Source organism: Galeopterus variegatus, unplaced genomic scaffold (assembly GCF_000696425.1).
Source record: "Galeopterus variegatus unplaced genomic scaffold, G_variegatus-3.0.2 Scaffold110, whole genome shotgun sequence".
NCBI lineage: Eukaryota > Metazoa > Chordata > Mammalia > Dermoptera > Cynocephalidae > Galeopterus > Galeopterus variegatus.
In genome coordinates, this window is record NW_007726221.1 from 896,835 (window position 1) to 905,016 (window position 8,182).

General features: G+C 37.9%; 1 pseudogene; it reads right to left on the bottom strand.

The window, feature by feature from the left end:
- Nucleotides 1-6,703: 6,703 nt before the first annotated feature.
- LOC103602156 lies at nucleotides 6,704-7,436 on the bottom strand (annotated as a pseudogene).
- Nucleotides 7,437-8,182: the final 746 nt, after the last annotated feature.

An 8,182-nucleotide genomic window follows, 5' to 3' on the forward strand; every position in this document is an offset into this window, starting at 1 on the left:
CAACAATAACGTTCATTAAGTAAGTGTAGGTACATTCATACAATTAAATGTTGTGCAGCCATTAAAATTAATGCTGCAGAAAAATACTTATTCCTATATAAGATATTTATGCCATATAGCACAGTAATAAAAGTAGTTTACCAAATGGTGTGTATTATATGATCTCTGTTTTACATGAATATATACACACACATATATACAAAGAAAAACACTAGAAGAAAATACAATAGCAGTTCAATAAATTGCACAGTGGTTGCTTCTGGTGATGCAATTATGAGTAATTTTTCTTTTTTGTTCACATATAATTTCTAATTTTTCTGTAATTAGAAAAACTATTCCTTCTATAATAAAAATAGTTAAATATAATCAACAAAAATTGGTGCTTATTTTAGGTGACAGTCAATTAATTTGTATGGAAAGATGGTATCCATTTTTGTTCTATTTAAATTTTATAACCCTGTTCTCTCACTCTCTTTCCAACTTTTTCCTTCTTTGCTCCTTCTCAATTAAAGAAGTTCTCATGTACTGGGGATACCACTGGTGAGAAATTTGTTGAGGCCTCTGGAGCCCAAACGTGCCTTCAAGTAAAAAGCAGATAAAATGAAAAATTCACTACTCAAGGGATCTGTCCTCTGATGGAAATGTTAAACTGCTTAGACTACTAGGATTTTCTTTCCATCTTTTCAATTTTAATGGTTTCTAACTCTAAACTGTGAGGGGTAGATTTCTAAAAAATCTAGTTCAATGTGCCCTCCTTACCTGGACAGGCAGTGACTGCAAGAGTGGACATTTTTAAGGCTGTAAACATATAAGCATAGGAAACTGGAAATTGAAACAGTTTTCCAAAGCATCACACTACTTTCCCCTGACCTATCCGGGCTTTGCAGACACACACTACCTTGATAATTCTTCAGTAGCCCTGGCTTCCTCCTCCTGCCTTCTTCAATAGCAAAGCTAGGGTCCTGGCTTGGATACTGGTATAGGTTCTCGGTCGGCCACTGCAAGAGAGAAGCCATCACTCAGGAGACACATGGACTTCTAACATTTTCTAATATTGCAACCTCAAACATGAGGTTAAAGGAGCTGAGAAAAGGATCAGGGCCAGACAATGGCATGTGCTCTTTTTACCTCCTATATTTTGTCCAGATGACCTAGGGAACCACTCAACGTCTGTGCATTGGTTTCCAGTTGACAAAATGGACCACGTGATATTGCAGGCAGGGGAACTGCTTTTTTTTTTTTTTTTTTTTAAAGATGACTGGTGAGGGATCTTAACCCTTGACTTGGTGTCAGCACCACGCTCTCCCAAGTGAGCTAACCGGCCATCCCTATATGGGATCCGAACCCATGGCCTTGGTGTTATCAGCACCACACTCTCCCGAGTGAGCCACGGGCCAGCCCAACAGGGAAGCTGCTTAATGGCAAAGAAATGAATGCCACAAACATGGTATTCTCAACAGAGCTAACAATGATGGGGGAGACCAGAATTCTTTCCTAGATTTTATCTCTGATTTGTTGTGTGTCCCTGAGCACTTAGGCTATTTCTGTGGCCTCGGCTTTCTCATGCATAGACAGGTAATAATACCCTGTTCTCTCCACTTTCATTATTTGGGCATTGTGAGGATAAAAGAGCTAGTTAATGAGATTTAGAATAGGAAGAAAATGTTTTCGAAGGCTTTAAAGTACACTGAGATTTTCAGATCCTGATTAAAGAGAAGGTATTGTTACCAGAAAAATCTGTACAGTTCATATTGTGTACATATTGTTACCTTCAGTGCTGCATTTATTTGACTATTTCTTTTTCCTTTCTGCAAAAATGTGGAGGAAAAATGGAGGCAAAGTGAAATAATAAGAAAAGGCTTGCCTTGAAAATAAACATGTTGCTCGTCACATTAAGCCTCAGACATGTATTCTGAATGCAGCTTAAGTTTACAGTCCCCTCCGATAGATGTGGAAGAGTGCATTTAATAGGGTGACTAAATGTCTACACTGGCAAGTGTTTCTCACGAGGAGCAATAGTGTGATTTTATCTCAGGAAAGGGATGAGAACATGCTTCTTGAACACATACAATACTGAAGACATTTCTGGAAAACCACTGGCCTTTGCCTTGGACAGTTGGGTCACACAGAAATGTTTGTGGTTCAGATTTATAAGCAATTTAGGAATTAAAGCCAAGGTACTACTTTTGCTCAGTACAACCAGGTGTCAGATCTAAAATGGTACGTATGTTCCTACTTGTACATTAGGGAAAAGTCCCCCAAGTTTTGTAGGATTCCTCTTCTACCTCCCTAACAAGCCTACAAATTGAAACAATGAACTACCTTCTGATGAAAACATATTTATTTAGTTGATTCAGATTTTTAATGAGACTGCTACTCCTCTGTGTGCCTTTCCTTTCTCTTGCTCTAAAAATACATCTAGAGGGCCGGCCCGGTGGCGCACTGCTACAGTGCGCCGCTTGGGAGTGCGGTGGCGCTCCCGCCGAGGGTTCGGATCCCACGTACAGACCGGTTCCCGCTCACTGGCTGAGCGAGGTGCGGGCGCAACACTGAGGGTTGCGATCCGTTGCCGGTCACGAAAAAAGACAAAAAGGTAAAAATACATCTAGAAAGGGGAAAAAAGGCCACCAAATGTTAATATATTTTCTACTAAATTTTATGTTGCAAATGTTTAGCTTAGAGTATGGACTCCGAAAGAAAGTCTTCTTTTCTAAATATTATAAAACTCTGTGTTCATTCTGGAAGGACAAACAAAACTAATAACACTGATTATCTGCTTTGGAATAATGAGAAACAGGAGAGAGACTTCACCTTTTCTTGGCTTTCGGCGTTTGCACCTTGTGAATTATCCACCCTCAAATTAAAATACTAATAAAAAAATGTGTTTACCTCTAGGAAAAGCAACTGACAGTGAAGAATGAGGAGCTGGAGATTTTTTTTTATAATGAAACTATTCCGATGCATTTGCATTTTTTGCAACATGTATGCGTAAATAAATGTGCATTCATAATTAAAAAGAACAAACAACAGCAATAAACAAAAACCAAAACCTCCATATTTACTGCTCCCCAAGTAAGAGTGGATGAGCCTCATATTGTTTCCCAACTTACACTTCCTTGTATATCTTTTCTATATCCCAAAGAGCTACCCCATGGTCATGGGATGAAGGGAAAGATCAAAGCCCATTCTAAAGTCCAATCCAAGTGGTGATTATGCAGTTTTCTCTGTACAGACATAATAGGGTTACGCATTCATTGTGAAAAAGCTGCAAACAGATTATACCAGTTAACGGAACACCCTACACAGAAACTGTATAACCATTTTAACACTTAATTCAGATGTTGTTATATGTGACAAAGTATTTGAAAGATCAACCAAACAAACTGTTCCTAGGAAACGTTTCCAGTAGAATACTTCTTGAATAATGTAGCTTTTCTAAGGTCAGAGGGAATTGAATTAAGACAGTGAAACACAGTCAAGATGAGAATCTAAATATTTAGCTGAATACTTTTATAGAAGCCTCCAGATACTATAATACTTCTCAATCCCCCCCATTTTTTTTTGCATAGAAAAAATCCTGAAATATTGTCTTTTTTTACATGACACAGAGAATCTATATGGGGGTATTACAAATGTGACAAGATTCCAAATCTGACAGCATGTGTCTTATAACCAATTATCCATTCGTTCATTCATCATGTATCTTACTATCCGTGACTATGCCTGAGCCTCTGTATGATATGCTCTGAAGACAGAGAAATGAATAGGAACCAGCTGCAGCAGGGGAGGCTGATGTTTACCTCAGAGATCAAGAGTGGTGTGATAAGGGTGTTGTACCGTAAAGTACACTCTATTGTTAGGGAGGCAAGCAACATCTCTCAGGGAGGGTGGCCATCGACCTTCAAAAGAGCAATGCATAGATGGTGCTAAGCACAATGCCTGACACACAATACAGGATGAATAAGTAGTAGCTATTATAAAGAATGCAGTAGACTTGTGCCTATGGTATTTTGGGAACATCTTGCAAGAATATGCAACTCAGCCTGGAAGTGGAAAAGAGAAACAGAAAGAGGGAGAAAGTCAAGAAATACTAAGAAGATGTACTTTAGGAGCTAGTTGATAATTTTTAGAACTGCATTAAGCTTATAAACAACAAATTAAGGACTTTTAATCAAAGGAAGGCTGGATTTTCTCTGTAGCTTTAGTTAAAGCAGGGATACTTCACTCACTATGCTAGAAACAAAAGAGGCCACACTGTCTTGTCCTTGGCACCTGGAGATACTTTGGACTGGGTGATTCCTCGTTGTGGAGGGTTGTGCTGTGCATTGTAGGATGTTTAGTATCATTCCTGGTCTCTACCCACTAGGTGTCAGAAACTGCCCCTGGTTGTAGAAACCAAAAATGTCTCCAGACACTGCCAAATGTCCCCTGGGGGTCAAAATCACTTCCAATTAAGAACCACTGCCTTAGACCAAGATCATTTCATTAAGTATTTATAATGTTTAGTTAGCTTTTAAGCTGCCAATGGAAAATTAAGGTTGATAGAGAACCAACTTAAATATTTTCTTCTTATTTCTATTGCTACTAAATATATCATGATGAAAACTATCAAATTAACATGTCTGGAGATTGGTTTATTCTCATTTTCTACTTGCTGGTCATAACAGGGTCTGAGACATAATCCAGGAAAGTGGCTCAAATTTGACATGTGCAGCACTTGCTCTGGGAAGTGAGAGCTTATCCTAGTTTCTAAATACATTCATGAGTGAAGCCTTCTTAGCAGAAACTGTAGAAAAAAGTTTTTTAGATCATCGAGGCTGCCATGACTTCAGACTCAACGTTATCTGTTGTCTATTGATTCTAGTTCCGTGGTGCCTCTCCCTGGCCTGTTGGCAGAAGTTCCTGGAGTATGACCTGTGACCCTTCCTTTTATCTTCTTCTGCCCTTGATGGAAAACTGCAAAGATGAAGGTGCCCCAGTGTCTGCTGGGAGGTTTTCTGTTTACCTGCTGAGATAATTTCATCCTGCATGTTAACAGTACTTCTAACTGCTTAGACAAACATTTGTAGTAAACCATGGTTAACTTACTATGTAACAAAATGAAATCTTTTTGTCTTTTTTTTTTTTTTAAAGATGACCACTAAGGGGATCTTAACCCTTGACTTGGTGTTGTCAGCACCACACTCTCCCAAGTGAGCCATGGGCCAGCCCTTTTGTCACTTTTTTAAGAATAAAAAAGTTATCAGAGGAGACATGTTTATATTTTAAAATAATTTTTAATGAAACTTTCAATGTAACAGCTTGGTAAAGGATAATTAATCAAGACATCTTTAATCAGGTTGATGCTGCTGCCACTATATAGAAGATCAAAGTGTTTTTTTCTCTTTAGATGGTTTGTACCATTTTTACTTCCAAAATGATATTGAGAGTTTTTCTTTTAAAAAAAAAACCTATATATACAAGCATGTACATGTAGGAATGGCCTTCTCTCTTTTTTTAAATAAACCCAAATTAGAGCATATCCTTCACATTGTTCTACAGATTGCATTGCTTTACTTAAAAATGTATTGTGGAGACAATTTGATATCAATTCATAATGATGGAAATCAGTCTTTTAAACAGTTGTATAGTATTCCATTGCATAAATATACCATGATTTATTTAACTGGCTCCTTACTGATAGACATGAAGTTGTTTCCAATATTTTTAGGAAGAATATCCTTATTTATATGGTCTTTGTAAATCTTAACATAAATGCTGTGTCAAAGGACATTTGCATTTAAACTTTTTTAACATTAACAGATTGTCCCCCATAGAGCCTGTATTAATTTATTTTCTTACACTACATGAGAGTGATTGTTTCCCTACATCTCTGCTATCATAATATATCATAAACTTTCTTTCCTTTTTTTTTTTTTAAAAAAAGATGACCGGTAAGGGGATCTTAACCCTTGACTTGGTGTTGTCAGCACCACGCTCACCCAGTGAGCAAACCGGCCATCCGTATATGGGATCCGAACCCGTGGCCTTGGTGTTATCAGCACCACACTCTCCCGAGTGAGCCACAGGCCGGCCCTATCATAAACTTTCTGATGGGTTAAAAATAACTTGTTTTTAAAATTTGCATTTCTTTAATTAGAAGTGAAAATGAGCCTATTTTCCTGCACTAACACAAACATATATCTTCTCTGCAAATGACTTTTTTTTTCATGTCTTGCCAGGTATTTTTTTTTCTTTCCTCCCTCTTTTTTCCTCCCTTTTTTTCATCCTTCCCCTCATCTTCCTTGTCCCTCCATTCTTCCTTCTTCAGTTATTTCTGTCTCTGTCTCTATTTTTTTCCTTTCTACAGACTCTTGAAAATTAGCCCCTTTTCTATCATAACTGCTGCAAGTATTTTTTCTGAGTTTCTCTTTGCTTTTCAATTTCATTTATGGTAACTTTTCATGCAGAAATGTTTAATATATGTAGTCAAATGTATTCTTTTTTTCTTTATGACTTTCGTTCCATACTTAGGAAGGCCTCCCTTACTTAGAGATTATAAAGAACAAAATTCTTCTATGTTTTCTTCTAGTACTTCTATGGTTTTGCTTTTCATCTATAAATCTTTGAGTTAACTAGATATTACTTTTGTTTTTGGTTTTGTTCTTTTTTTTTTTTTTTTTTTTGAGGTCTGATCTTATTAATTTGTTACTCTTCAAAAATCTTATTTTTGACTGGACTCAGATGTAGAAGCTCTCAGAGAGCACAGCCTACCTCTCTTGGCAATCTGCTCCTGGTGTTTTTCTTTGGCCTCCTTCATTTGCCAGGCCAAAAGTTTAGCATATTCTGCAGCCTCTTTCTTATTTTTTTAATGCACTGTTTCTTCAGCATTTGTGTTGCAGGACACATGCAGCAACAAGATGCTGAATCTTGGGTGTTTTGGTCCTAGGTTTCTTACTTTCTTTGTTTAAGGACTTTCTTATGACATATTGGCAGACATCATCTTCTTTAGAGAGACTGAAAAGTTTGCAGGTTCTGCTAGCTCTTTTGAGCCCCAGGCGACAAGGAACCATGGTATTAGTCAATCCAAGAGTATTATCCTTCTCTCCTTTTTTTTACAATAACCAAATTGAGAATGCTCAGATTGGCATCCACAGTGCAACCCCAAACTAATTTGTGCTTCCTTTCTCCAGTTCTCCTTGGTCTATAATAGGAATGCCCCTTACTCAGCAGCAGGTGGACACGGACATGGGTCAGGACACCCTACTTCATGGAGAAACCCTGTTTGTCATTCCTACCACTGATTCCAACCATATAACCCCTCCATTCTTCACCCAGAGTGTCAGCAGAAACCTCTGTGGCCATACACTTCTCATAAAAAGGACGAAGTATGCATTCATTGTCCACCTCAATGAGTTTCTGGCAGGAGGGGCTGGGAAGGAGATGTTCATCTTCATCTTGAAGCAGCTGATTGCCTCCAAGGCACCACGAGAAAGAGGACCCTGGGTTTTACTTTTAAATAAGAGTGAGGTAGGAATCCAACTTTGCTTATTTTCCCCATATGGCTTAGCCAAGTGTCCCTACACCATTTATTTCCCCTCTAAATTGGAACTATCACCTTTAACTTCTACTAAATATTCATAATTAGGTCTATTTCTGAAGTCTTAATTCTTTTCCACATATCTCTATCTCTTCATGTGCCAGTACCAAACTGTTCATAATGTTTTAATACATGCTTTTCATTTATTAATATTTTATTTGTATGTATTCATCGATATCTGTTTTCCTAACTATATATGATTTTATTTCTAGTCCTTCAGGTATAGTAATAAAGGTACAAGTGTTAGGATACAACCATTTCTACACTGGGAAAATTTTGACATTCCTACTATTTTGGGAAACCCCAAACTAAAGCCATTGAACGCTCGGCTGGTTCCCATGATCTTTCCAACCCTGAACATCACCTGAACTCTTCACACCCAGTTTATCCTCCTTGATCATCTTATGTCTCACCTCAAGGGTTTAAAACAAAAAGCTGTTTACTGACTACAATGGGGATGAGAGGAGCTTTGAAAGGAGAGTTCAGGTAAGGTTCGTTATGATATAAAAGCCAAGTGGGTGTGTTGCCCAGGGGAGCTGCAGCTGTGAAGCATAGGTAGCCAAGGGGACATGGGAGAGACCAAGATTATCAATTATGGCAACC